At 36.6% G+C, this 19,259-nt stretch overlaps 1 protein-coding gene across 1 annotated transcript in view; it reads right to left on the bottom strand.

The window, feature by feature from the left end:
* The window catches only part of GRAP2 (GRB2 related adaptor protein 2), a 153,654-nt gene extending 135,585 nt beyond the window's left edge, over positions 1–18,069 (bottom strand). The window contains exon 1 of the mRNA XM_063427428.1: positions 17,938–18,069. The gene's annotated coding sequence lies outside the window, so the exon portion shown is untranslated. The remainder of the gene's footprint in view (positions 1–17,937) is intronic.
* Positions 18,070–19,259: the final 1,190 nt, after the last annotated feature.

Below are 19,259 nucleotides of genomic sequence, written 5' to 3'. Positions count from 1 at the left end.
TGTCTGCTTGGGTCTGTGTGTGTGTGTGTGTCTGGATCATTGTGGCGATTTTCCACAGCCATTGACCTGGTAAGCGCCTCAGGAATGAGGGGGTCCATCCATGTTCCTCTTCATGTCCACTGAACAGGCTGGCAGGGTTTGGTCTCACACTCTGCTTGAATGCATTCCTGGTTTCCCGACATTTTACAGCTCATGACCTGTGTCCAATCCCAGGCCAGCTCCAGTCTCGTAGCAACAGCACTGTTATCTACATCTGCATAGCTAACTGGCTAAATCTACCCAACAACTGTATCCCTCCTACATTATCTCACATAGTAACCCCACTATCAGCTCTATCATGGCCACCATACATATATACCACAGTGCATAATGTCTGTGTCATATCTATTTGGTTTTGTTTAGAAATCTCAGTCTCTGTCTCTTTATATTTTGCTTATCAACCCTTATTATTGAATTTCTAAATTCATTGTTTTACTTTATTCTCTATTATAGGAAATTAGCCTCTATTTTGAGAATATTGCTCGAGCTTACACCTGAATAGATTGGGCAACATATGTTTCTTAATTCATAGAAACATTGTATTGTAATTCTTTGCCACGAAGAGTTTTAGAGTTAACCATCCATCAGCAACAACAAATCTTTATTACGTATCAATGTGGATAAATAGGCTAGACTGACAGAATCAATTTCCATGCTACTTACACTGTAATTTATTTTCTTTTATTATCTATCTTTAGACTCGTTTTTAATATTTATGCCTAATAAAAGTTACGTTTTAGATTTCTACCATCTCTAGGAAATTACTAGTTTTTGGTTTGACAACCTACCTGATGTCTACTGGGCAATGCTCCCTGCAGCAAGGAGTTCCCTGCACTCAGTTAAGTCTGACGGTGCCATACTTAGCTCATTTGCTGATAGCAATCAGGAGAGCTTACGGAATCTCCTGGGAAAAGCTTCTGGCTCCTCAGGAGAAGGCAATTGGTGCCCGGTGGACCCCAGGTAAGTTTTCAAATCTTTCTTAAACTGTTTGGGTACTTGCCATGGGGGACGCCAGCGCTGGTTCTTGTAATGTTCCTTTAATAAAACTTGCTCATGCACAATCCCTATACAATTTTTTAATGATTGCACTGAATGACTGTAATTGTGTTGCCCTTCCCAAATGTCTACATAATGTATAGATTAGCTGGTTATCATACCATGTTCCTGCGTTATCTGGCATCCTCTGTAATCTTTTTTAGAGAAAAAAAAAACACTTCAGAACACATCACCGAAGATGGCAAGTGAGAAGCACACTGATACACCTTCCATGCAACTACTGTGTGCCAAGTAGATTGCCCTGGTAGAGGGGAAAAACATAATTTCTAAAACATACCCATCTATAAATTTTCTAGATTTGTGGTAGAATGAATGGTAGGGGAAATTCTTCAAGATAAAATAGAAGACAATGTCCAATGTCTGCATTGCTCCTGGTCTGGGGGGTCTATATAATATATGTCTATATATCTTATACATATATATATATATATATATATATATATGTATAAGATATATAGACATATATTATATAGACCCCCCCCAGACCAGGAGCAATGCAGACATTGGACATATATATATATATATATATATATATATATATATATATATATATATATATATATATATATTTAATGTCATACTAAGTGTATTTTTATATTAATATATACATATATTATTTTAAAAATACACATATAATTACATTACACATGTATATATTATATATATATATATATAATAACTATATATTGTGTGTGTGTATATATATATATATATAATAAAATATAAATATTAAGTACATTTTAAAAAATAATAATAAAAAAATTATTTATATATATATATATATATATATATATATATATACACACACAAGAAAAAAATACCGGCACTCCTGGGATTTTCAAAAGGAATCTTCTTTATTCAAAGAAACCATATCAACTTTTCAGCTCCTGTTAGGAGCTTTCATCAGGCCATGTCCTGATGAAAGCTCCTAACAGGAGCTGAAACGTTGATGAGGTTTCTTTGAATAAAGAAGATTCCTTTTGAAAATCCCAGGAGTGCCGGTATTTTTTTCTTGTATATCTCTTAGCCACCAGAGCACCGGGTATTTTTTATGTTTTAAGGTTGGAGTGCAGGAGCTAAGTTTGTTTATATATATATATATATATATATATATATATATATAATTTTTATTGCCATTTATATAGCGCCAACAGATTCCGGAGCCGTATATATATATGCAATTTTATTCTAACTGTATTTTGATATTAATATATACATATTTATATCAAAATACAATTGGTATTAAATTATATATAAATATATGTATATTTAAATAAATAAAAATAATAAGAAATATATAGATATCCATATACAAAATTACATAATTTCATAAATATGCATGTAGACTTCAAATATATAAATATGTATACATATTTAAATTCTACGTGCATATTTATGTAATATTTTTACATAATTTAGTAATTTTATTGATTGCAATTTGAGGGACCTGCCTGACAACCCAGGCCGAAAGTCCAGAGAATTTAATTTGCTAGCACTGTATTTAACCCTGTAACTTTCTATGACATCCTAAAACCTGTACATGGGGGGGTACTGTTTTACTCTGGAGACTTCGCTGAACACAAATATTAGTGTTTCAAAACAGTAAAACAAATCCCAGCGATGATATTGTCAGTGAAAGTGAAGTTTTTTGAATTTTTCACACACAAACGGCAATTTCACTGATTATATAATTGTTGTGTGTAACGGCACCCCGGGCATACAGGGGTTAAACTGCCGTTTAGTAGATCTTCCCCTTCCAGAGATACAGGCACAGCTACTGTAGAACACCAACCTCCTGAACTGAATACAAGGGAATGCTCCAAACTCCCGAACTGCATACAAAATAGCACTCCAAACTCCCGAACCGGAACCTCACGAATAGCTGCTATACCCAATACAGAGTCCTGCTGCTGGGGAAAGGAGACTGGGCTCTCTATTCCCTGTAGGACACTCTGCCGCTGGGGAATGGAGACTGTGCTCCCAATTCCCTGTAACACACGCTGCTGCTGGGGGCCAGGACCAACTATCTCTGCCCCCTGTAACTCAGCCTGCCGCAGGGGAATGGAGACTGGGCTCCCAATTCCCTGCTGTATCTCCCGCTGGGGAATGGAGACTGGGCTCCCAATTCCTGCAATTCACTCTGCTGCTGGGGGACAGGAGCAACTATCTCTGCCCCCTGTAACTCAGCCTGCCGCTGGGGAATGGAGACTGGGCTCCCAATTCCCTAGAGATCACACTGCCGCTGAAGAATGGAGACTAGGCTCCCAATTCCCTGCAGATCACACTGCTGCTGGGGAATGGAGACTGGGCTCCCTATTCCCTGCAGCTCACACTGTCGCTGGGGAACGGAGACTGTGCTCCCAATTCCCTGCAGATCACACTGCCGCTGGGGAATGGAGACTGTGCTCCCAATTCCCTGCAGATCACACTGCCGCTGGGGAATGGAGACTGGGCTCCCAATTCCCTGCAGTACCTGCCGCTGGAGTTCCTCCCAACGTGCCAGCTGACCTTCTCTTTCTGCCCGGTATTGCAGATTCTTAAACACTCAGTCCCTCATGGACTGCACATATTTCTCAGCTGGATTGGGTCCGAAGAACTTCAGCCGCAATCCCATCATATTGTCAAACTCTGTCATAGAGTAGCTGTACGCCACTGCTGGTTCCATCCTGGTGCTGTCAGGGTCGCTGTACTGGGACATGCGTTGCCCTTAACTTGTAAATCCAATGGTGCCTCCTGTAGCTGTCCTTCTGGCTGTAGGAACGATCCCGCCGCTTGCCACCAATTGTAACGGCACCCCGGGCTTAGAGGGGTTAAACCGCCGTTTAGTAGATTTTCCCCTTCCAGAGATACAGGCACAGCTACTGTAGAACACCAACCTCCCGAACTGAATACAAGGGAATGCTCCAAACTCCCGAACTGCATACAAAATAGCACTCCAAACTCCCGAACCGGAACCTCACGAATAGCTGCTAGCAGACGAACAGGAAAAGCACCCAAGCGGCTTACACTCCTGGCAATCAGTCTCTAACAGCATACAGTAAATCCCCCCCAAGAACGAGACAGAGCTCCGTGTTGAGGGTCAAGCAGTGGTCTGGTTTATTCAGGGCTACCTGCCCAGTATTTATGCAGGTCTCCCACCTGGTTGACACTCCCCTAGGGGACCAGATGGAAGACTGTAACACAGACAGACATGTATCACGTTCAGACACACAGAAGTAAAACATCCCCACAATGCATCCTAATTTCCCTCCCTCTATCCTGGAGATAATTGGGAAGCAATGAGGCTGATGGCTCAGCGGTGTTCGCGCAAATAAGTGTCCGTTTCCAGTTCCATAGTTTGGGCGCTGAACACCGCTGGCCGTTCGGGACTTCAAAATGGCCGCCGCAACGTGTTCGGCAAACGAACAAAGGCCACCCAGTATTCGTCAATTAAGCTGCGGTTAACCGCAGCTTCTGGGGGGGTAAATTGCCTACACACTCCAGCTCCTAGGTGGTCCAGTCATTCGTGCGTTAGTTCAGTAGATTAAATCTACCGACCGCCGGGCAGAAAGGCACGAACAAGCCTTTTCTGCAGGCGAAAGGAAGACTTTTAAACATAGGGCCATAGTCCAGAGGCAACAGGCGGGCAACCAGGCTCCTCCAATGCAATGTGGCGAGATTGGTCTTTTCACATTGTGATACGTTTTACTGTTTTGAAACACTATTATTTGTGTTCAACAAAGTCTTCCGAGTATAACAGTACCACCCATGTACAGGTTTTATAGTGTTTTTGAAAGGTCAAATATCAGGGTCACATTTTTTACATTGAAAATTGCCAGGTTGGTTATGTTGCCATGTTGAGAGCGTATTGTAGGTAAGGAATGATCATTTCCCTCATGATGGCATACCATTTGCAAAAGAAAACAACCCAAGGTATTGCAAATGGGGTATGTTCAGTCTTTTTTAGTAGCCACTTAGTCACAAACACTGGCCAAAGTTAGCGTTCATAATTGTTGCTTGCATTTTTAACACACAAACAAATATAAATGCTAAGTGGTTTGTGACTAAGTGGCTACTAAAAAAGAGTGGACATACCCCATATTGAATACCCTGGGCTGTCTACTTTAAAAAAAAATTGTACATGTGAGGTGTGATTCAGAGATTTATGACAGATAACAGTGTTACAATTTCACTATTAATAAATTTAAAATATATATATTTTGAAACAGCAATGTTCTACTTGTACTTATAGCCCTATGACTTGCAAAAAAGCATGTAAACACTGGGTGTTTTTAAACTCAGGACAACATTTTGAATCTATTTAGCAGTTTTTTTTTCATTAGCTTTTGTAGGTAAGTAAAAGATTTTTCAAGTAAAAGTAAAAAAAAAACACGTTTTATTTTCAATGTTTTCACCACATATATATATATTATTTTTTTAAAGAAAATTATATGACATGATACAAATAATGGTATGTAAAGAAAGCCCTTCTTGTCCTCAAAAAACAATATATAATTTGTATGAGAACGGTAAATGAGAGAGTAGAAAATTACAGCTAAACACAAACACCACAGAAGTGTTAAAACAGCTCTGGTCTTTAACGTACAACATAGCCAAAACAGTCCGGTCCTGAAGGGGTTAATTTGACTAGTCTATTTTGTTTCTTGTCCATTGTAACATATGTCTTACTTATACATTCATGCTTTCATATACTTTTCTTGTTCTTACAGTCTAGTGTGGTGCAAGTATAGAATTTTGCCCTAGCTTAGTATTTGTCATAGCCTATAAGCATACTGAACTATCCTATTTTACTGTATTGTCTAGTGTACTGTTCTTCAACCAAGTCATGATTATTATCAGATTATGCAGGTTTGCTCAGTGCTGTTTGTCTTGTTCAGTTCTGTGTTAGTTCAATAAGTCTGGTTATAGGGTCACTCCAAGCATAAAACTATTTTTTTTTTTTTTAAATGCTGGTTTCTGACAGAGTAATGCTTTCTGAGGTTGTCCATCGCCAAAATAAAACAAACAAAAAAATGCTAAAACTCCCCACCGTTCCATTGCTAAGTCCAAGTTCTACCTGCTGCCTGATCCCCTTTGCCTGACGTCACTCACCCTCACCAGAAAGGGAAAGTAGTTCAGGGAGGATGGATTGAGGGGTGGACATGAACGGCAAGGAGGATATGACAACAGAAACAATGTTTGTGCTTCTCCTCCGTCAATTCAGTATGAGCTTTTGTGGTGCCTTGTCTAAATTGGTGTGTTTGGTCAATTACATATCTTAAATATGCATTTAAAAGATAACCGAGCAACACATGAAAAATGTTAAAACAAGTTCTAAGTGAATGTTAATGTTTTATCCAGTTGTGTAATCTCCTGAGAACTGACAGTTCCCCTGTAAACCCACTATACTGTACTAAGACAAGCACGATTGGCGTTGCCTTCACAGCAGTCAGAGTGACATACAACAGGAAGTGTTGTTAACTAACAGCTCCCATTTTACTCACATGCAGGGTTACTTACTAAACTGAGAATTCAATGTCAATTTCAAATTCAAGGTCAAAATAGTTGATGGGAACATTTTCGATTCTTTCAGTTTTGCTATATAAATTTGAAATTTCCCTTGAAATCTTACTTTAGCAAATAACACTGATGATCAGTGGTGTATCCTAGTTTTGTGCTGCCCTAGGCAGGACAAAACTCAGGCGCCCCTCTCCCCCCTCGCGACACCCCCACCCAACCCTTCCCCCCCCCGTCCCGCCTTCTAAATACACACACACACACACACACAATACACAAATTCACTGACAGATACGCATACACTAGCTAACAGACACACACAGTCAGACACACACACTCACTAGCAGACACACACACTCTCTGTCAGACACACACTCTCTGATATATAATATATTATAATATATAATATAATATATATAATATAATATATAATATATATAATATAAAATATAATAATATATAATATAATAATATATAAATATATAATATAATATATAATATTATATATATAATAATATATAATATATATAATATATATTATATATATTTATTATATATATTATATATTATATATATATATATATTATATATTATTATATATATATTATATTATATATTATTATATTTTATATTATATTATATATATTATAATATTATATATATATTATATATTATTATATTATAATATTATATATATTATTATATTATATTATATATATTATTATATTATATATTATATATATTATGTATTATATATATTATATATTATTATATTATATATTATTATATTATATATTATTATATATATTATTATATTATATATTATTATATTATTATATTTAATATATATAATATAATAATATATAATATAATATTAATAATATATATAATATAATAATATTAATAATATATAATATATAATTAATGTAACCTACCCCCCAGCCTCCTTACCTTTGGGAATGCTGGGGGGGGGTTCTTTATCTCCCTGGGGTCTAGTGGGGCTGCCGGTCGGGCTGCTGGGCTGGTCGCTGGGCAGGCGGCTGGCGAGGGAGCTCTTCCTCTGAGCGCTCTGCTCAGCTCCCTCGCGCGCCGCAGAGTGAGGCTGGGAGCCGGAAGATGACGTCATATTCCGGCTCCCAGCCTCACTCTGCGGCGCGCGAGGGAGCTGAGCAGAGAGCTCAGAGGAAGAGCTCCCTCGCCAGCCGCCCGCCCAGCCCATCAGCCCGACCGGCAGCCCAGTTAGCCGCAAGGCTAACAAGGCACTTGCCCTGGGCATTTGGGGGCGGCGTTTTTTGCCGCCCCCTGGAAAATGCCGCCCAAGGCAAATGCCTTGTTTACCTTGCGGCTAAAACGCCCCTGCTGATGATATTAGCATATGCTACACTATCTGTGATAGAAATTGTAGTTTCATACCAGTGATGTAATATCGTGTACTAAAATGCAATTCTGTGTATCAGAATCTTGTGTGAAGGATTCCTGCTTCCCCTTTTTCATTTCAACTGACAAGTGTGCATCACGGAATACACACATAGGGATGAACTGTTTTTGATTTCTTTAAGTTAAAATACCTTGATGAATCTGCCTCTCTCTCTTCACACAAAGATGGATAGCTGCTATTCATATTTAGTGCTAAGCCATGCTCTATTACTCACAACTCTCAATTATTAAACAGCAAACACTGAGCAGCCAGTCACCATCCTGCTGAGATTAAAGTAAGATCTCAAAGCAACAGAAAGAAAACAATGAAGATCTGCTGCAATATAGGTAGAGGAAAAAGTTAGAAAATAGTTCGTTCTACAATGCCATTACTATAGGAGTTGTAAGGATTTGAGTTGTTACCAGGCAACACGATGCTCCCCTTTACCACTCCATTTAGCCATTTAGACAGCAATTTGTTTTCCCTGAATCACAGGCAATATTTACGTTCACGTGATGTGAGAAAAATAAATAAACCAATTAGAGTTATTTTTTTATTCTTGGTTTTAATAATCTCTACAATAGAATACTGCAGGGTGTCTAAGTTTTTCCAACCAGTTATTTCTTAACCCCTTAAGGACACATGACATGTGTGACATGTCATGATACCCTTTTATTCCAGAAGTTTGGTCCTTAAGGGGTTAAGCAAGCCAACTTTAACAACAAGACCGCTTTACAGCGCTTGCTTCCTATCAAATCAATTTCAGTTACCCGTTAGTTGTAAGGTATGCCACGCCAATGAGAAAACTTCACACACCATGCTCCTTTTTTAAATCTCAAAATGTTTTGTTATGGACTCACAATCGTGTGATATCTTCACAATGCAAATAGCACAGCTTTCTGACAAGGCAAACCAATAGATATTAAAGTGACAGACCATAAAACACAATGCCAGTTTCTCATGGATTTAAGAACACATGCTCTAATACTCTCGGAGACAGTCTGATGCCACACAGACGTCTGTTTTGATAGAGTTGATTTTTACCAACAATAATTAGGCCATAGATTAACCACCATGCATAGAGCAATCTCCCTGCTCTAAACACTGTTTGCTTAACTCCTCTTAATGGGTGTCTTCTAACCCTGTCAACTTTTCTACTTTCCAGATCCAAGTAGCTTTGATATTTTTAAAACCATCTATCTACACGATTCTCATATTGCTAGCAGTAAAGGCATCCCACATATTTCTTTAGCTATAATCTGACGGTTTGCTCAGTAGATGCCGGCTCACACCTTGAAGAGCTTCAGGCAGCTTCCAGCACGTGTGCCCAGCAATGATTCCAGTCATGCAGTAGGACAAAGCAAAGAGATCACCAGTTGGTTAAAGTCTGCTTCTGAACAGGGATCAATTAAAATGGCAGGTCTCAGCGAATGTACGTGAAGAGATTATATATAAAAAAATATCTGTTATGTCTATACATTTATTGGAACAAACAATACAGGAAGGCTAAATTAAAACATATTTTTATTAAAAAATTCCAATTTAATAGAATGTCTCCGTCTCTCCTTATATTTTCCTTTTGATCTTCTCCTCTCTAATAACTTCAGTATTATTCATTTGCATTATATGCCCTTATTTGACAAAACATTTTTTCGAGAGAGCCTTACCAGAAACTGTATTCATTCTTATTCTCATTCAAGTTTTAAAACACAACTTGTTTTCAGTTTTCTAAATGAGCTTTTCTGTAAAACCTGCCTTTCGGAGAGGAAGAACTACCCCTCACACTTCCAGGTATGAATCAAAGTGAATTTCAAATTTACCGGTAAGCCCAGTGTAGAATGATTCCAATTTGACTGTTTTGACTTTAAATTTAAAATTCACTCTGAATTCTCATGTTAGTAAATAACCCTGCGTGTTTGAGAACATCTGACATTCTCCTAATTTTCAAAAATCTGTTGTATCCTCTGTCTAGGGCACTCCACCTTCACTACCAACACAAATCATATCTGCTGTCTTGTTTTATGCTGGGATGCCATCAGAAATGTTAGAATCACATAAGAAATTGTTGTCGTTTCTCATCTTTTTTTCTTTTCACTTCAAAAAGATTAATTGTTAACTACACACGAAAAAAACAATATAACGAAGCAATTGTATTGTTGTTACTATAAACTATTTTTTGTTTTTACTCTTTTTGTATATTTGATGTATGTATCTCCATATACAATTAGTTTTATATGTTTTCATTATAAAAGTATTGCATATATTTATGTTCAAATAAATAAACCTTTAATAAAAAAATTATTTGAAAAGAAATGTTAGGGGCCTTACAAAACATCACATGCTCCCACCAGTCGTGAGAGCTGGCAATCTGATCTGGTCAAGAGGCGTCAGTATGACTGATTTTCAAGGTGGTCTAGTTAGGTTACCACGCAACCTCATGTTGAACTGCCCAAAAGGCCCCACTGCTTGAGTAGGCTCTTCAGCAGATCACTTGTACTACTAGATGCCATCTCTGGTTAGATGTCTTGGGAAGACTTTCATAGGATCACGATGCAGCTTACAAGATCTCAATTTGTTTTACTTGCAAAGTCGAAGCCTTGGGAGCCTTTCAAAGCATCACAAGTCTTTTCCAATTACAATGAATGACGTTTCACTGGTTCCTATGTAAGTTCTTGGTGTATTTGCCCTCTAATTCAGCCATTTTGGCAACATGTGAGCTGGCCTGCTCTAATTTGCATTAGGGCATACAATAGTGTCTGAACCATGGTGTCTCTTTTCAGATTCTCTGAACAAAACAGGAAACAAACTCAAATCCAGAATAGGTCTTGCTACCTGGCACACAATGGTGTTGGTTTGGAACCACCCACAGTCTCCCTTAATTCTCCTGCAAATGCCAGATTTTATAACACACTAAAAAGGGATTAACTCACTGGCAAAGTCTATTAGTATTTAACCCTAAACACATCTATCTAGTTACCAACTTACTCAATACACCTATTTGTTTTTACATCTCCTTATTCCATCGTCCTTCTACATGCTATTTGACAGACTGATTAGTCTAATTCCTACAATGAAAACTCAAATATATACATATTGTGCCATTAAAGTATTACTCCAAGCAGCATGACCACTTCAGTGATCTGATATGGAGTGTATGTGCAGTACTTAGCTTGAAACGCTGCACATACAGAGTTTAACCCCTCTATTGCTGGAGATGTAACACCAACTCAGGCAGTGTAATTGGGGCGTCATTAGCAGCTAATGTACATTCCGTGCATATTCCTATACAAAGAATTACATTCAGTGCTCTGCACAACCTAAATGTAGTCACCAACCACAAAAGACCATTGGAGCTCTATGGGGACCCAGGTAAGAAGGTAAACTATTGCGAAAACACACCCATGGTACTCCTGGAATCACAACCACGGCAGTGGGGCATAGTGGGTTTGATGCCTGGAGAGTAATTGCTTAAAGGAGAAGTTGAGGCATCAAGATCCCTACATCACAAAGTAGTGGTTATAGGGCTAAAAGGCTGCAAGCGCTGTTCCCAAATTCCTGGCCAAATCACATGTGAGTGGTTTGACCTAAATTGAGGCCCCAGTGTTTTCGATAACTGCTAATTTTGAGTGAGCTGACAGGGTTAGCCAATGAATGATATTAAAATATGGTTAAAACGCTCAATGCACAAATAAAATAAAGAATTAAAAAAAATATGGTTAAAACTGATACTAATAACTTAGAAGTGGAACAACAAGGCGTGTACCAAGCAGCCCTGATTTTAAACCAATCTACTCCAGCATATAGTGATTACAGTGACTAGACTGTTCCTTCAAATGAAGTCATTCAAATAATATTTTTTTAGGACAAAACAAATTGCAGGTTTATAAACAGGAGGAAATACAGAAGGTTCTCTCCTAAAAACACAAGTGGAATATACAGAAGCCGTACAATAAATAAATGACATGCGCTCAGGTTAGAAAGTTCCAGATTGTCCTAGATTGAATTAACTGTACTGTAAGCCAATAAACTTCTTATATACTTTGCCAACAGAAGTAGCGTAGAAATATGCTACAAACAAGAGCTTTACAGTATATTGAAAAAAAGTTACAACTTTTAGAGAAGCCTGTGAGACACAGCCCAGAAATAGCTGTAAATGTGCCATGTGTCTGTGAGATCGGCACAAGTTACACCAAGTTACCCAGTTTGCAGAAGCATTGATCTTTATGTGCATTTGAATATGAGGGTTCAGTGGTCTGTGTCATTTCGAATTTATAATTAAACCTCCTTATACTAACCATATTAAGGGGAATTGTAAACATAAAAGAATATAAATAAATGGTGAACAAATAATGCAATTATGATTGCTATGCCAAATTTATATCGTTTGTGTTTGAACCCCCAAAAATCAATGTACAGAACGTAACTAAACTATAGAGATAAATGCTAAATAAATATGTGCGTGCCAGATATCGCGTTTAATAAGTATTATAATGTAATTATTTTATAATAAATGTAAAAAATAAACAGAGTGTTTACAGCAGGGGTGCCCAAAAGGTAGATCCTCAGATGTTCTAAAACTACAGTTTCCATGATGCTTTGTCATTCTAAAGGCATGCAAAGGATCATGGGAGTTGTAGTTCAACCACATCTGGGGATCTGCCTTTTGGGCACCCCTGATTTATAGCATTAAGGTCCCCTAATGAACTAACCAACAGTTAGGGAGCAGCGTGAAGGGTCTTTTTTTTTTAGAGTCAATCAGAATTATGTGATCAACATAGCTTGCAGATAGGGATTGTGCCGGGACACAGTAGTGATTGTTCTAAGGTTTCGTGGATATCAGCCTTTACACCTGGAGCTTCTGTTTTGTTTTCATTATCTCTCATCTAACAGTCTTATTTCCTTGTATCTTTCCATAGTTACTGTATATTTACTGTACATTACTGTAAACTTCTCTGTTTCACAGAATAGCAAAAATTTTAAAAAGAGCAGGAGCCAGTTTGGAATTTTTAAAAAAAAAATTTTAATGAAAAGTAAACATGGAGTGTGGGAGGGTAACCCCAAGGATTAATATTCAAATCAGAAGAAAAGAAAACTGTTAATTACCCATAGAAATAAAAAGTGATGACAAAACAGATTGTATTACATAAATGTTAAAAAAGATAAATATATAATGCAGGAAGTGCAGTTTATAAACATTAGCAAAAAACGGGTAAATGACCACAAAAGGATTAAATGTATCAACTGCAACCTAATAACGTTTATAACAGATAGTGACTTGGAAGATATTTAGCTGTTGTATCAGGTACTGGCATATGTTGAAGCAACTGCAACAATGTAACAATCCAGGGTTTATTTCCCAGTTAAATACTTGTTAAAAAGTAACAGAAGAAGGATAAGGGACACCTTCCAATAGTACCCAAGCAAAGGTTTAGGATAGAATAAAAATGCTGAATAGTCAAGCACCATGCTAATGGAATGATCCTTTATGATAATGGAGTTAGAATGGGTAAGAGTTTCTGCAGTCACCTTCAAATAGAAGTAATATATGTTAGAACGGGATAAATGACTTATAATAATTAGTAGAGTCCCACTCCGATGGCGCCTCATATAGACTCCAAATTCTGTGCCTTACAAAGCCATCTTGCCTAAACGGTGCTGAATTTTAATGCTGAATGCTGTGCCTTCAAGGGCACCTATCAAATAGATATATTCAAGTAGCTGGCTGATTATAGCTTGATGGTAGAATGAATCTCTGTAGTCATCCCCATATAGATGTATGATATAGTAAACTGGGTTAACTAACTCACGATACTAAGTTAAATCTTGCTACGATCCTGAGCTCTTTGCCTTCAAGGGGACTTAATAAAGGAATTGTGACTTAAAAAAGCATATTGCCTAAGCTTAAATGAAAACGAAAAAGTGCTGTGCCTTTAAGGGTACCTATCATATGGATATCACAAACTTGTGGCTCTTGTACTACTGAAGGTACCTAAGTGTAAGAATAAAGTATATATTAATGAAAATAACTAAAGTGAGTGAAACAACCAACATATGCATCTTTATATGTCTCTTATTAGCATGGTGGCAAGTAGTCACAGAGAAAAGTGTTTAGCCAACCCTGACGCTCGCATGTCGCCAGTACACAGCTCTTCAGAAGATACAGGTTCTGTAAATGGAGACAGGATTTAACTTTGCATGCAGTTGTAGCTAGTTAAACAGCGTGGAAGCACATTACTATTGCTAGTATATAACTACAGAAGCAAATGTTATTTAACACAGATAAGCCAGTCTTTCTATTTTTTGGTCTGCACAATTGCTGTATCCCCTTTGAAAAGTTATTATAGTATCCGAGAGAAAAGATACATGTGTATACTATCCATTGGGGAAAGAGACACAGTTATACAACTCTCTATTTGATACATCATATTAAATAAGCAGCCCTTTAGTTGACTCTATCTGTACATGTATATACTTTACTTTTTCTTTTTACCTTGTTATTCTATATGTATGAATTTACATTTTAATGCATTATTAATTAAGGTTACATTTTAAACATATACATAACATACCTGCCTATAACTTGCAGTTTCAATTTATATGCCAATTATATGGTATCCCTCATTTCTTTTTTTAGATAAGTACATAGTGTGAGAAACATAAGCTATTTGAGCAGCTAGGAATTGTCCAATTGTTTTTTCACTAGCATGAGGTCAGACAAATTGACTATATGACGCACTAATAGCACTAAGCACAAAAAACTAGTTATCGTTTATTAATGTCAAGTTTTCTTTTCTTGCAATTTATTAATGCATTGGAATTTACCTATTAATATATTATAATTATACTGTATATGGGGGGCCATTGAATGTTTTAAATGTCAATCTACAATAGTCTTTTACCAAACCTTGTTTCATACTGGTTCAAGTCAGTTGTTCCAAGCAATCTATGCTCAAGTTATTTAATAAGGGATGAGTTTGGGATAAACCTTAAAAATTATTTATTATTATGAGAAATACTTTAATATTGATATATTTTTGAGGCCAGCTAAGCAATAGTAAACAACAAGATCTATTGGCAGCTTAACATATTCTATTAAGAAATGATGAACGAAGAGCATGGACTGACAATATAATTTATCAATAGGCCGGAGTTCCCCTGTTCGCGCACCATGGGGTATCTCTATCCTAGGGGAATACCTACCCTCCATGTTATTACTATTGTATCAAAATGTCTCCCAAATGGTAGAATGCCATTGGAATTCCAATCCCCAGGTCACCTCCACTCTCTGGCAGGAAAATATTCAGACTTCCTGGAGTGTATGTTGTGCTTTACCATATATCTGTATACAAAAGGATTAATCAATCAAACTGTTGGAGATTGTTCCTTAAGAAGGCCACTATTCCTGGTGCAGAAACATTGGGGGTGTTTTGACGCACGTGTTAAGCCTTTTGAGGATTTATGCAAGACATTTCTAATGCCTTGTTTTGTGCAGTTGATTTTTTAAAGCCTCTATCACTGATAGATTGTAATATTGTACTGTTTTTGGTTTTGTATACCTTGGATTGTTTAATAAAGTTATTTGATCATTTAAGGTGTGCATCCTTTTGTATGTAGATATATGGTGGTTTAGCATTTAAGTAATGCCTCTTTAGGATAGCACCCAGATAAGATTTATTTTAACAATCTTCACCAATTTTCTTGTTTTTAGAAGTGCATTACTACATAATCACATGAAAAATCAACTGCTGAGGGTTTAATTTTTACCAAGAAATAAAGTTAAGTTTTATACTGGTTATTCACTATAATGAGATTTGTCGAGAATTGAAAGTGAATTTAAAATTTAAGGCCAAAATAGCAGAACTGGAAAAATTCTCCAAGTCATCTATTCCTCCAGTTCAGTCACTTTGGTCTTAAATGTAAAATTCACTTTGAATTTCTGACAATTCAAAATTTTAGTAAATAACCCTGAAAATATTTTTGATGCATTGTTTTTGGCAATTTGAAGAGATCAGAAACATTTCACAACCCTATGGATCTTACTGGCCAATAAAAAAATATTCATAAATGAAACAATAAAACACGAATGAGATAAGTCTGAATACCTAACAATCTGTAATATCACATACTGGTTCCAACCTCTGTGTTCAAGGTTCTATATATGTGTCACGATTACTGTGTGACCCAACACGCAGAACTATATTAACACAAAGAACATATAATGGACCTTAGAATTGACAGACTTAACGTAAAAGAGAATGGTCAAAGAACAAGCCACGGTCGGGGAAATTAGAATGAGACAATACAAATAACTAGCCAAGGGTCAGGATACCAGAAGAAGGGAAAGTCAAAAACAATAGCCAAAGCCAATAACTAGAAAAATATACCAAGAACACGCTCTCTGACAACCAAGTGGAAACCACAACAGGGTACTGAGAAAAGGCATTACATGGTTTAAATATGCCTCTCAGTGCTGTGATTGGTTAGTGCATGGCCTTTGATCCCAAAACATATGCGTCAATATCGTGAAGTCACATGCACACCGGCGCCATCTTTAATGTGGGCAGTGTGCCCTTTAACAGTAAGAACGGGACCGCCGTACCAGTCGGGACCCATCTTCTTGGAGGATCGGGCCTTACTCTGCCGCAATCCAGGTAAGTTAATTTTTTCCTATTCGGCTTATGTGTGGCTGTGCCGATCAGGGACTTACTTTTATCTGAAGTATCGGCGCGGCTGCACTGATCAGACTGCGTCGATACAGACCCCCTGCGCCGTGACAATATGGAAGGACTCATCCTTCTGAAGGACATATTTGAAAATGTATAAATTTAGGCTTTCTGGAGAAACATTTTATATTATTATTAAATTACAATCACTATTGCTGGAATCAATTAGAAATTCATTGCCACTCCAGTATCACATACTTCATTTTAACAAGACTCCATATTATTTATCTGAAAGTGGGAAAACTGTCCTAGCTGTACATAAGTCATAAATGAGAACATCCAGCATTCTTTATAGAGTTTTACAAAAAGCATTTACAAAAATATACCAATTATAGGCAACATGTCAGCCTAGTTGACATAGCACTCTCTACTAATGGAGCTTTTTTTTCCTCAGAATCACAGCTCTTACGCATTCTGGTAAAATAATCCGGCAATATCAATAAGTTACAAACTTTATTTTGTGTTTGTAAGTATATCTATTTAAATATTAGGGTATACAACGGAACTTAACATACAGAAAGAGAGTACCGGTATGTTAGGCTTACTTGTATACCCAAATATCCCACGTTATGGGGGTATATATGTTATTCCTGCATTCAATGTTACGTGTGACAATAGTTTCTTCAATGTATATAGGGAATAAAAGTGAAAGTTCATGAAAGGTTAGCTTTCCCCATGCAGCTTTACAACTAAAACTGACTGTTAACCAACATACAGGCCTAGGACATGGCACAAGATGCCAGTGGTACAGATGTCACCGTACTGCATCACTTCCTACTTCATAAAGCACATATTCTACTGGTGGAATTGTTGTAAAGCATTCTAATTGGGAGCCGGCTATACCCTTATAAAACAATGTACTCCCAGGTCTGGGAGCCTAACAATACCTTGCAAAGAGCACCTTAAACTACCTTGGATGATCGTTTCTTCTTGTCTAATAACATGATTACAGGCTTGTAGTAAACATTAAAGGAATCGCTTTTACAGTAAACTAAATAGATGGAAGTTGGTAATGACAATTAAGGCAAGGGTACGTCAGGAGTTCTATGAAATCAATATGCAGTGCAAACAGAGTTATATAATAATCTATTGTAATGCTCTTGATGATTGAACAGCAGCAAAACAGCAATTACAGAGTTAAAACACAACCCTGCAGATACAAAAGAAAAAAACAAAACAAACGTAAGGAGACATGATATATCTTACCGTTAATATTGTTTCTCTATTAGTCCTCTTGTCATTGAAATTCCAGAATTTCTATATATATAGGAGACAATTGTCACGGAAGCATTTGTTTAATTTTCAGCAGGTATGCGTAAAGAGGGTTGCATGCACACTCTTCAGAACCCTCGTTCTTGCACAGTTTCTCCTTTTTTTTTATCATTCCTCAAGATGCCCCAATCAGAAGCCGTTTAAACCACACAGGAAATCTCACACTGATCACAGCACTGGGTGGTTAGAAAATAATTTACAAGAGTTAGCAATTTTTTTTTCTGTTCTTTCGTAATCCCCAGCCTCTGATATTTAAGTTTCTGAGATGTTTTACAAAGGAGTGGTTCTGTATTTTTAATCAGAACCATATAATGCAAAGTATATAGCACCTCATATATAAGTTTCAAAAACACAAAAAAAATGAAGGTACAATATTTTCTACAAAAGTAATAATAAAAATAATGATTTGATTTGGTAAAGAAATTACTTGTTTATATACAAGAAAAAGCGGTAGTTAACTTCATTAATAAAAGACATTCTTTCATAAAAAGTTGCAAATAAAGTTTGCAATTTGTTCACATAGCTGTCCATTATAAATGCTACGTAAATATGATAATGCATTGTAAATAGCTAATAAATGCAGTAGCGCGACTTAGAAACAGTATTAGACTGTACATGTTACTTTTATATTGTAAAGCGCTACGGAATCTGTTGGCGCTATATAAATGGCAATAATAATAATAATAAATAATTTTCTAAATCCTGCATTTTTCAAGTCATTATACTCAACTAATCTATTATACTCACTTTTTGATTTATATTCCTAGTATATTTTGTGCTATTTGATTTCTGTTTCTAGTATATAGTTGTGCCTTTAGTTTTTTCACGATTATACTCAACCCCTTCAGGATGAACGGTTAAATCATTTTCAGCATGTGTTAGTTCGGTAATTTTAACTTGTAACCTTGCTCCTTTAGTGCACCCTTAAAAATTATATAATTTTAAGTAGAGCTTTCTTTTGATATAAATGTCACATACAGGATTATTTATTAAAGTGAGAATTCAAAGTGAGTTTCAAATTTGATGCCAAAGTGGCAAAACTTGAAGCACAGCGCTAAATTTGATATTCACTTTGATTCCTCAATTTAATAAATAGCCTTGATTGTTTATTATGATTAGAATACGTGAATGGAGAGTATTAAGGTAAAAAAAACATTATTTACATTTTGCTTTAGATAACAGCTTTGCACTTGTAAAACATTCAAAAGATATATTTACTTCATTAATGTTATTAGAGGGACACTATAATCACCAGA

The sequence above is a fragment of the Pelobates fuscus genome, chromosome 7 (assembly GCF_036172605.1).
Source record: "Pelobates fuscus isolate aPelFus1 chromosome 7, aPelFus1.pri, whole genome shotgun sequence".
Classification (NCBI taxonomy): Eukaryota; Metazoa; Chordata; class Amphibia; order Anura; family Pelobatidae; genus Pelobates; species Pelobates fuscus.
Note: the sequence above shows the minus strand (reverse complement) of the source record. Positions and strands in the feature narration are given on the sequence as shown.